Source organism: Megalobrama amblycephala, linkage group LG13, assembly GCF_018812025.1.
Source record: "Megalobrama amblycephala isolate DHTTF-2021 linkage group LG13, ASM1881202v1, whole genome shotgun sequence".
Lineage (NCBI taxonomy): Eukaryota > Metazoa > Chordata > Actinopteri > Cypriniformes > Xenocyprididae > Megalobrama > Megalobrama amblycephala.
The window spans coordinates 24,250,275-24,262,631 of NC_063056.1; the positions used below are offsets into that span (position 1 = coordinate 24,250,275).

The 12,357-nt window shown below is 37.7% G+C and overlaps 1 protein-coding gene across 13 annotated transcripts in view; it reads right to left on the reverse strand.

Annotated features, from left to right (window-relative positions):
* The window catches only part of ptprub (protein tyrosine phosphatase receptor type Ub), a 272,915-nt gene that overhangs the window by 198,487 nt on the left and 62,071 nt on the right, over positions 1 to 12,357 (reverse strand). The gene's annotated exons all lie outside the window — the stretch shown is intronic.

Genomic DNA, 12,357 nt, shown 5'->3' on the forward strand with positions numbered 1-12,357 from the left:
AAGATCTTTAAGGACACATGTATACCCATCGCCTCTACTAATCAATCATCATAGAGATTGAAGATTTACAACTCAAACAAGTCCTGTGATAGACCAATATATTAGCGAGGACCAATTAAACGGTCGAAGATAACTTTGCCTGCTTAATAGTTACAAATATACTGCAAGCCTTGTCAGTATTATTTGTTATGTATTATATATGTATTATATATTACTTCAATAAAAGAATTTTATTAAAATTAAATTTATTATTATTATTATTATTATTAAATGTATTATATAAAATGTTATTAAATAATTTTAAAAATGATATTGAATAGGCTGTCAGTAGATACAGAACTGGCAAAGTGTGCACAGTTATTATTATTATTATTAATATTATTATTATTAAACTGACTAATGACCACCCAGCTCTCTAAAAATCACCACTTGTACAAAGTCCCATTCAAACAGTGTTCACAAACAGTTCATGGAAGTTCACAAACTTCCTGTTAGGCCATGAATAAGGGGTCAACTAAGGCCCTGTCCCAAATGTCACCCTAAACACTCACAAGCTGTGTCCAAAACCGCTCCCTATCCACTATATAAGCCACTATATCGGGTGTCGGCCATTTTGTTGTGGTATCCGAATTCTGAGTGAACGACTTCATTCCCTACATTCGTTCACTACTTTATACCAACAATTGTCTCTGATTTCGAGTGTTCGTTCGATGTACACTCGCTGAAGCACTATTTCCCAAAATCCAACGCGGAGATGACTGAGAGCGCGTGTGAACGAGTGGAATTGCGAGCGAGTGTAATCCAGAGATTACTTTACAGCTTTCTTATTTCTGCTTTAACATTTATTTCATGTTTTTTTTTTTTTTTTTTTTTTTTACCTTTTTTTATTAATCATTACTTTAATAAAACCTACTAAAATATAGAGAGACATTATTATATAGATGAATTTTAAAATGAATTTATATTAATAAGGTAAAAAAATATATTTTTTTTTATTATTAAAATATATTATGCAGGCATTAACTCAATTTAATGTGTTTTACTAACAGCAAGGTATTTTAATAATTTGTGGCACTGTTGTTAACTCAAACTTTAAGAGATGATAAATTTAGTGGATGATTTAAAAATATTCATTAATCATCTGTAGGTAGTGTATTTATTCTAATGTAATCATAACGGTCACTTGAGGGTGCTCAACGTCATCTGTGAGCGTGAGTTTCTAACAAATTTAAAAAAAACTATTAAAAATAATAAATACATGAAATAATGTACACTAGTTAATGTGTTTATTTTTGTTTAAAGTTTTTTATAGTATTTAATGCTTATGAACATATTAAGCATGACAAACCAATTATACAATCGATGAAACTACAAAGCTGGCATGGAGGTATGTATGATTACAAAATGAAGTCATTATAATTGTTATTGTTATTAACATTATTTTATAACGCAAGTAGGATAAAAGTAGTTATCATGTGTCGAGTCATTTCTGCGACAGCTCCAGCTCTCCAACGCACAATGTATACGTCAGCGTCCGAATTCACTCACTTCGTTTCATTCACTCCATGCAGATATAGTGCACTCAAATGCCATACACTACATAGGGATGAGTGAATGAGTGAACGGGTGAGCGGTTTCGGACACAGCTACAGTCTTCCTACGAGTTTTCGCAACGCTGCTTTGACTGTCAGGTAGAAGTCCGCTGCAGTGCTCACTTCAGTGCAGGCTCGGCAAAAGTGCGCATTGAGGCTGCATATCGAGCACAAAGGGGGCGCTCATGAGCACCCTTCTGAAATCTAAAATGACAAATGGGACACTCTACGGTCCTGTGGACAAGACTAAAGCTGTGTCCGAAACCGCTCACTCGTTCACTCATTCACTATTCCCTATATAGTGTATGTCATTTGAGTGCACTATATCTGCATGGAGTGAACGAAATGAAGTGAGTGAATTCGGACACTGACGTATACACTGTGCGTCGGAGAGCTGGAGCTGTCGCAGAAACGGCTCAACGCGATAAAACAATTTTATCCTACATGTTACTTACATTATAAAATAATGTTAATAACAATAACAATCATAATGACTTTATTTTGTAATCATACATGCCTCCGTGCCAGCTTTGTAGTTTAATCGATTGTATAATTGGTTTGTCATGCTTAATATGTGTTCATAATCATTAAATACTATAAAATACTGTAAACAAAAAATAAACACATTAACAAGTGTACATTATTTAATGTATTTATTCTTTTTAATAAAGTTTTTTTAGTTTGTTATAAACTCTCACGCTCACAGATGAGATGGTGTTTGAGCGCCCTCAGGCGACCGTTATGATTTGAATACGCTACTGATGATTAACGACAGTCCTCTCCGCATTGGATTTTGGGAAATAGTGCTTCAGCGAGTGTACATCGAATGTACACTCGAAATCAGAGAGAACTGAGGGTAAAAAGTAGTGAACGAATGTAGGGAATTAAGTCACTCACTCAGAATTCGGACACCACTACAAAATGGCCGACACCCGATATAGTAGACTATATAGTGGATAGGGAGCGGTTTCGGACACAGCTTAAGTGCATGTGATGTGTGCCATTTAGGACAGGGCCTAATACTTTAAGCTTTCTATAACTATTTTAAACTATTATTCTAATCCATAAGGGACTTCTTAAACTCAGCCTGCAACTAATTTAAAATCTCCACATTACATTTAATACGCAGCACATTCGCGACCCAAGGGCAGCGGCTTAATGCGCCACAGCCTGAGCACCTCGCCACATCTGCTGTGGTCCCTCACATTAGCCTTGTAGGGTGAGAAAGAGCAGGCAGCGGTGGGCAGTCTACAAATCCCAGTCATGTGCTGCTGACTTGAGCCAACTCAAAGCAGACGGGGCAGAGGGGAGAGGAACCACGCTGGCAATGGCTTTGACAATAACTATGACATCAAGGTGACCCTCATAGCTGACTGCCTCATTACTGCCACCTCTGGGCCTGTCCCCTCAACGGTCGAATGGGGAGGGTTTTAAATCTGGCTAGTACAACAAATTGGTAACTTGGATTTTTCGTTTCAAAAGCATCTGTACTTTCATAATAGACAGGAATTTTCTTTGTGGCCAATCTCTGCGAGTTATTATTCTGAAACTAAGCAAAAACATCTATTTAAAAAAAAAAAAAAAAAAATTACTTTTATTCAGCAAGGACACATTAAATTGATCAAAAGTGACAGTAAAGACATTGACAGTGTTACAAAAGATTTCTATTTCAAAATAAATGCTGAAGAGAACATTCTATTCATCAAAGAATCCTGAAAAAAAAAGGGAATCACGTTTTTTTGTTGTTTTGTTTTTTCTTTTCATTGATTTTCATTGTTTCTTGAGCAACAAATCAGCATATTAGATATTTGATATATTTGATTTCTGAAGGATCAGGTGAGACTGAAGACTGGAGTAATGGCATAAACAGGCAATAAGTTACAATTAAAAAAATACACTGAATCAGAAAACAGGAATATTGTGATGAAATGTTATTACAATTTAAAATAACTGTTTTTACTGTATTTTGATCAAATACAATATATATATATATATACATGTATATACACACACATTAATACAGAAATAGCTTTTCTTGAGCAAGAATCAAAATGTAATAAATTCTAAATATTGTAAAATAGCCAAATATACTCAAAGCTGGACACCTGTGACATATAACTGCATAGAGGCCTTTTCACACTGCGCTATGAAACCCATTAATTTCAATGACCTGCACAAGGACGGTTTGTTGCTGCGTCAACCAAAGCGCACCATTGGCGAGCTTGCGCGCATGCGGCGGTCAAAGTTCAAAATAGTTAAACTTTCGCCGCTGCGCTCTGTGACGATTACCCGTGCGGCCAATAGAAATGGGGCATCAAATGACTAGATGTACAGTATATAACTCCCGCTAATAGTTTTGAAAACAATGCAGATCGCTTTGTATCTGAAGGGCTATGCTGAAACCAGTGGCCAGAGCAGCGCATTCCGCGTCAGATTTGACAATAATGGAATCAGAACCAGAATTCTTAAACTGCGATACTTAAAGGTGCCCTAGATTATGTTTTTAAAAGATGTAATATAAGTCTAAGGTGTCCCCTGAATGTGTCTGTGAAGTTTCAGCTCAAAATACCCCACAGATTTTTTTTTATTAATTTTTTTAACTGCCTATTTTGGGGCATCATTATAAACGCGCCGATTTATGCTGCGGCCCCTTTAAATCCCGTGCTCTCCGCCCACAGAGCTCGCGCTTGCCTTAAACAGTGCCGTAACAAAGTTTACACAGCTAATATAACCCTCAAAATGGATCTTTACAAAGTGTTTGTCATGCATACTGCATGCATGCGTCGGATTATGTGAGTATTGTATACTGTTATATTGTTTACATTGATTCTGAATGAGTTTGAGGCTATGCTCCGTGGCTAAAGCAAACATTACACACTGTTGGAGAGATTTATAAAGAATGAAGTTGTGTTTATGAATTATACAGACTGCAAGTGTTTAAAAATGAAAATAGCGACGGCTCTTGTCTCCGTGAATACAGTAAGAAACGATGGTAACTTTAACCACATTTAACAGTACATTAGCAACATGCTAACGAAACATTTAGAAAGACAATTTACAAATATCACTAAAAATATCATGATATCATGGATCATGTCAGTTATTATTGCTCCATCTGCCATTTTTCGCTGTTGTTCTTGCTTGCTTACCTAGTCTGTTGATTCAGACATTGATCCAGACGTTCTGCCCTTGTCTAATGCCTTTCATAATGATAATGTTGGGACCGTGGGCTGGCATATGCAAATATTGGGGGCGTACACCCCGACTGTTACGTAACAGTCTGTGTTATGTTGAGATTCGCCTGTTCTTCTGAGGTCTTTTAAACAAATGAGATTTATATAAGGAGGAGGAAACAATGGAGTTTGAGACTCACTGTATGTCATTTCCATGTACTGAACTCTTGTTATTTAACTATGGCAAGATAAATTCAATTTTTCATTCGAGGGCACCTTTAAACAGAATTTCGATCCCTATTACTCATGTGAGCCAGTATATCTGAAAGAACAAAAGGAGGAGAGAATCTTCCCAGAGCTACTGTCCCAGCAGGTTTCATTTACACAATTCGCTAACAGTTCAGCACAGGGATCCGTTTCTGTGGGAGCAGGAAAAGATACCAAAGCTGACAAACTGACACCTTATTTTGGCAATTACTCCTCTCCTACCACAGCCAAAGACATATGAGACGTTCTCAGAGAATCCTGAGAAAGACGTGGAACGCCCAGCTTTTCTTTCCATCAGTGCACATTTTCTTGAAGTCAAGCACAAACGATTTACCATCATGACTGAACAGCAACAATCAAGTCCTCCTCTCTGCTCCCCCCGCAGCCCCTCACCACAGCCTCGTCATGACTGCCTCCAATAAGTAATTACAATATAATTTGGCACAGCAACACAACATAGAGAAAACATCAGGCTTGAGCCACTGCCAGGGTTGAAAGCCCCTTGGCTAGAGAGCATGGAGGCTTTTGTGTGTGCAGGCTCATCCACTTGTTTTGTTTATTAATGTGAACAAGTTCCCTTTGGAGAGTTAGGCTGTTATTAGCCTTCATTAAAATTTTGAAGAATTGGCTTGTCTGAACCCTGTAAGTACATAGCAATGAATCCTGCAGCAGTCAGGCTATCAATAGCTTATAAAATGTGGATGAAGATTCAGATTAATTTCAAACCTTTTTTTTGTAGATATGCCTTTAACTAATTTATAGTCAGCAGATTGGTATTACATGGAAAATGTTCTGTTGTTGATTGCATGACAGTATATCTTGTAGCAGAAGTATAGCTATAATGAATTTATGAATTTAAAATAACATTTTAATGAAACATTAGTTTTAAATATTTGTATGTACAAACCATCGTAAAACATCTGTGATGGTTGGGATGTTCCAGTGATTCTTCCAGTGGATCACATCGATTCACCAAAAGGATTCGTTCAAAAATACTGATTCATTCATTAAGTGGCTGTCTAGGGCTGCATCCCGAAATCACATACGTTCTGAATACTTTCTGGTACTTTGTTTGAAGAAGTAATTACTTTGTGACCATTAAAAAGAATGTATTATATGAATGTGTGTATGAATTAGAGTTGTCAAAATACCAACTTTGGTACCAAATTTTAAAAAAGTGACGGATTCGTAAACACCTCTGATTGGCCATTGTGTTCACGAGCTCATCGGATATGTCTGTGATTGGCCACATGATCAACGCACGGGAGCATTTGAAAGCACACAGAAGTGTTTGAATTTGAAAGCGTTTCAAAGCCAGCGGACTGGTCCACGACAGACACCTGCTTTCAAACGCTCCCGTGTGTATCTGTGTAAGCGCTTGGTGAAGAGCGTCATTGATGACTATTTATTACTACATGTTTTTGAAGTGTTGATCATTGAAGCCAATCACAGACATATCTGATGAGTGTGTGAACACAATGGCCAATCAGGTGTTTACGAATCCGTTCAACAACGCTCAAAGCCTCACATTTTTTAAATTTCAGTTCTGACTTGGTACCGAAGTCGGTACTTTTGATAACTCTAATATGAATGTAATCCGGATATACTATATTCGTCATGTGATCTACCAGCACAAGTTGCGTCGCTTCACTGCCATTCATAAACCCTCTCCTGTGGCCTCGTGGGACAGTGAAATGTTGATAGGATGCAATCTCGCCAGATGTAGTAGGTCATCTGGGAACTTTACGCCTAGGTGTGAGTCATTCACTCAAAAGATTTGTTCAAAATCAATGAATCGTTTAAGAACAAACCAAGTGACTGTCTTCATGAGTGAGTCACTGAATCCTTTAAAAGACCACTATTGTGTGCTCAGATTATTTAGTGCTTGCTTCACTGAAACCATTTTGTTGGCAACTTTAAAATGCATAGTAACTAGCAATTCTGTGCCTAAAATGTAAATTAACCAATAATAACATTTTGATTACTGAATTGTTGTATAAAAGCAAGACAATCACAGTACCCTTAACCTTATTGAAAAAAAAAATGAATCAACATAGGGACCTATTTTAGCATCAAACAGACAGTGTTATGTTTTGTTTTGGGAGCACAAAAAAAAAAATGTTGTAAATACATCTCAACTGAAATCCAGAAGCTATGACACAGATCAAAGAACTAAATCTGACTCTGTGGATCTGTTGAAAACAGTACAGATTTAATCTGTACCACAACATTTTGTAACTTCAGAGGTTTTATGGATCTGCTAGATAGCTAGCCGAGCTTCTACTACAGAGAAAAGAGCAGGGACAAGACAAATAGGATGTTGTCAGAGGATCAGGGGAATGTCTCAGATTTATCTAGAGCAGTAATGTTAGAGAGAGGCAATTTGTTTAACAATGCTTCCAGGTTAGCACTACCTTGCCAGGGGATATTTAAAGTGTGTCCCACTTTGAAATGTGCATTCAATCTGAACCTCAACTTGCCTTCTGAGTTTTAATTTTTTTTCATAAATTAGATTCTCCTCCCCAGACATGTTCTCATGAGGTCTGTGACATCCCTCACCACCCCGTCTTTAAATTGAGTTCTTGTGCCACACTTGGAGACCTGGCTTGAGCACTGGCAGTAAATTCCAGAAATGTAAAATAAATAAATAACTAACGATCAAAATGGTAAACAAATCACAAAAAAGATAGATTTATTCACCTTTTTCAGATTTAAAAAATATTTATATACAGTAATTATATTCACATATTTATTTTAGATTGTTTGCAAAATTTTAAAATAATCTGACTTGTTTTCAGATAATATATTGATGTTTACTTTTTGTGCCATTAGCAAATAGTTTTGTTTTTATTATAAGCACAACATTTATTGAGGTTTATATATAAAACAAGAAAAATAAATTTAGTATATATATTCTCTGGGGAAAAAAGTCTTACACAATTATGTCTTTCTTGTTTTAAGGATGTTACCAGAAAAGAAGATAAAAAAAATACAAATTAACGATTTTTTTTTTTTTTTTTGCACTGCAGTGACTCCTAGTCTCCTACTATGTTTCACAGACAAAACACTTGACAGCGACTTGTGCGTGATGTTGTTTGACAATTTAGTACGACATGAAAACTTGTTTATTTTTAAGTCATATTTTCAGTAATCCTAAATCAAAGCAACTGCATCTCAAATGCAGTTTAGCGCATCAACCACATCTTTTTATACACACACATAGCTGCAGGCATCCACACTATTTCTGTGAAACATTCTATTTGTGGTCAGTTGTCACCTGCCACCAATGGCTAACGGCATATGTGGTACAAAAAGAGGAGTTTCTTACATTTCCTAAAAAAAAAATACATAAATAAAAAAAAACTTTAAAAACAGCTCTCTGTAGTTAAAAAATGATTTACTGTCATTATCAGCCAAACATGATGGCCCTCTTGCTGAGATAACTCCTTTTTAACCAAGTTAAAAGTAATCTATGGGATTTGAAATTAATTAGTTCCTTTGCCTCTCTCCTCAAAGAGCACTGGCTCTTTTGATTTACATCTCATGAGCACTGAGAGAAGACGCCACCCCATACAAACTAGCTTTTAGCTTCCCTGTTCTTTCGCCAGCCATTTAGATCCACTCCTGCGCTAATCAGACATTCCCTCACTGCTTAGGCACGTGGCTGGAATGTGCCGTGGCTGTCTGGGCCTCAGCCTAGCTCCTCCGCTAGCCTCATTAGCATCCTGGCGCACAGACCCAGCCAAGCATCAAGACAAAGACAAACCCTGTTTGTGTTGAACAAGGAAGTCTCTCGCCACTCTACTGCAAGGCCATTCATCCTTTCTTAGCACTCACAATGAATGCATTTCATTTCCTACCCCTAGTTTTAATGAGGGAGCCCAAACTTATGCATAGTGGCAGCCATACAGAGCGAAGGAAGTATCTGGGATTCTTTCCATAGTGCATGTAACAATAGGCCAAAGACGGATGTGCTACTGTAGACTAGCACTTTGTGAAAAATACAATGATCTTATTGGGTCTTATCATAGTTCCACCGAAGAGCATGCAAGCAGAATGGCTAATGCGCTGAATCCGGAACATACCTCATTGCTAGCCGCATTCACTACGGAAGATTTCAAACTTGAGACCAGCAATAAAATCAATAACTTGCCCAAAGTACATATTCAAAATACTAACTGAGCCAAAAATGAATTCAATCATTAATTTCCTGGTTTGTTATTGTTTTATTTTTACATTTTCAGAAATTGAAATAAAACTGAAAACCAAACAGTTGATGTACTCCATTGACTTCCACAATATGAACAAAAATACTATGGAAGTCAATAGGGTCCCATTAAAGGATTAGTTCACCCAAAAATGAAAATTCTGTCATCAATTACTCACCCTCATGTCGTTCTAAACCTGTAAGAACTTTGTTCAACTTCGGAATACAAATTAAGATATTTTTGATGAAATCCGAGATGTATCCGACTCCTCCAGTCCATAGACAGTAATTTAACCACCACATTCAAGGTCCAGAAAGGTACTAAACACATCGTTAAAACCCCATTGAATTCTCCTACGCTGTTTACGTTCAGCGCTTCTAGGTTCTACATCAGAATACCGAATCATTATTGGCCGGCTCTTGCGTCAGCATCACACGCATGTGTTGTGCTGCTCACGTGAACAGCGTCAACCAATACTGTGTCGGCATTCTGATGTAGAACCTGGAGTAAACAGCGTAGGAGAATGACACAGAAGAGAAGATATTGTTGAATTAAGTTATTTTTGTTTTGTTTTTGCGCACAAAAAGTATTCTTGTAACTTCATAAAATTAGGGTTGAACCACTGCAGTCACGTTGACTATTTTAACGATGTCTTTAGTAACTTTCTGGACCTTGAAAGTGGTGGTCCATTGAGGAGTCAGATACCTCTCAGATTTTATCAAAAACATCTTAATTTGTGTTCCAAAGATAAACAAATGTCTTACAGGTTTTAAACAACATGAGGGTGAGTAATTATATGACAGAATTTTCATTTTTGGGTGAACTAACCCTTTAACTGTTTGGCTACTGACATTCTTCAAAATGTCGTCTTTTGTGTTCAGCAGAAGAAAGAAATTCATACAGGTTTGGAACAATTTGTGGGTGAGTAAATACATTTTTTGGTTGAACTATCCCTTTATGTAATATTATACCATGGTCTGTCTGAATACTCGATTCTGATTGGCTGGAAGATGTGCATTAAAACCATTTAATGCACAAGTAGTTCCAAGTCAGTTTAATCACTGTTCTATATTGATGTGCTGCTTTCATTGAAGTGCACACACATTAGGGCTGGACGATTATGGCCTAAAATCAAAACCTCGATTAATTGGACATTTTACCTCGATTACGATTATTTTGTATCTTTTTTTTTTGCCCTCATAGCTCACTGACAATGTTTGTACTATAAATATGATTGACTATTAAAGGTATTAAATGTTTTTTCCTATTGAAAGTGATCTGACATCATAGCTCACTATCAGCAGTTATTTTATCTATGGTTTGTAACATTTCATACAGATTTCTGCTCATTGTAAATCAGATACGAGTGATTGCGTGTGTGAATTAGTAGAAAAATATATGCTATAATAAGTTTTGAGTTTCTAAGCTACTTTAGTGATAAATCACAGGACAGCGCTGGCAACTAGTTTCTGCGTTCCTCTCAGTGCGCGCGATCTTCACGTTTTACGCAGCTACTGTTTGTATGAGTGTTCGTGCCACAATGCAGCTGCGCGAGCGCGGTAGCTCGATATAAATAATACACATCCGATCGTCTAATCGCTTGAATGTCCAAACCATAAAACAAATACAACTGACAAAGTTTAGTGAAGACGCAAGGCTTACCACTCGCGCGCCTCTGTCACGGAGGCTCCGTGTTTTGTTTTTATGCCACTCACTAGACGGGGCAGAGTCATGTGGCTACACACGCGGTAATGTTTTTAAGGGGGAAGTAATAACAGGATTAAAAAACCGAAATAACCGACATGGGAAAATTACGTCGGTTAGAGGTTCTGAATTTCGGTTTTGATTACTTTTCGATTAATCGTCCAGCCCTAACACACATCACACACAGAGAGATCAGATATTACACTGCACGCACACACAGAAACATTCAGGAGCACAGAAACTTGTCAAAGCAGCCCTGCGACTTTACATTATATTACTCAGCAATTAAACTCACAGCTTCATTGCTAGTAGTGAGATACGCTGCACAGACGCAGGTAATTCACACGCACATCTCAAAATAATCGTCAAGAATCAGACTACAGTGGCTGTGCTGCATGTATCATGATGAGACTTACAACAAACACGTATGAAGGAGTCAACTTGCCTGTAGAGAAAACAGATTTAACTAGACCAGTCCTGCTCCTGGAGGGCCACTGTCCTGCAAAGATAAGCCCCAACCCCAATTAAAAACAGACCTGAAACAGCTAATCAAGGTCTCACTAGGCATACTAGAAACTTCCAAGCAGGTGCTGAGGCAAGTTGGAGTTAAACTCTGCAGGACAGTGGCCCTCCAGGACCGAGTTTGGACACTCCTGAACTAGACCAATCCCAATAATTTCAATTAACTAGAGAACGACAAGGGCATATTACCACATGTCCTCACCCATATGTATCATTTAATTACAAGGTTAAACTTTAAAGGCTATACTTTTCAGGGTCCACCTAAAAAGTTAATTCCAAAGCCCCGTTATGCATTTGCATGACTTGATGAGGTTGAGAAGCACCTGAGGCTAACTGGAAGTAGGCGCTCATGAGACAGTCATCGCAAAATCCAAATGAGATGTCTGTCTGGCAGTGCATACACAGACTTCACACAGAGTAACTGCCCAGAAAGACCATCAGAATACCAAATAAGAAGAAGCGGCGTTGAGATCTCATTGGCTGGAGCCCAGAGTGGGCAGAGCTCATCCTTGCACCTGCAGCACTTCCTGTGTCAATACAGCTGCTGTAGGTCAATGGCTGTGGATTGAGACCTACTGCACTTCTCATTCACAGGAAGCGGGTGCAAGTCATAATATTCTGAGCAAGAACTGCCAGTTTAGAGCTTCAAGCTTTGGCAAAAGAATAGCTCATAGATGGAAAGCCTGTCTGGAGGTTAATAGACTTTCTCAAATGCTGTTTTGCTCCATTTTCATATCAGCGGGGCTTACTAATGTTTTATTGCATTCTCAGCTTGTGCGTGCACCTGTACTCGAATTTACTTGAAGTTTCTTTGCAAAAACATGTCCTCTTAAAGGCAAATTTGTCAAGTGTGACAGTCATTTTGCGTTCAAAGAAGCTCTCTCTAATAGG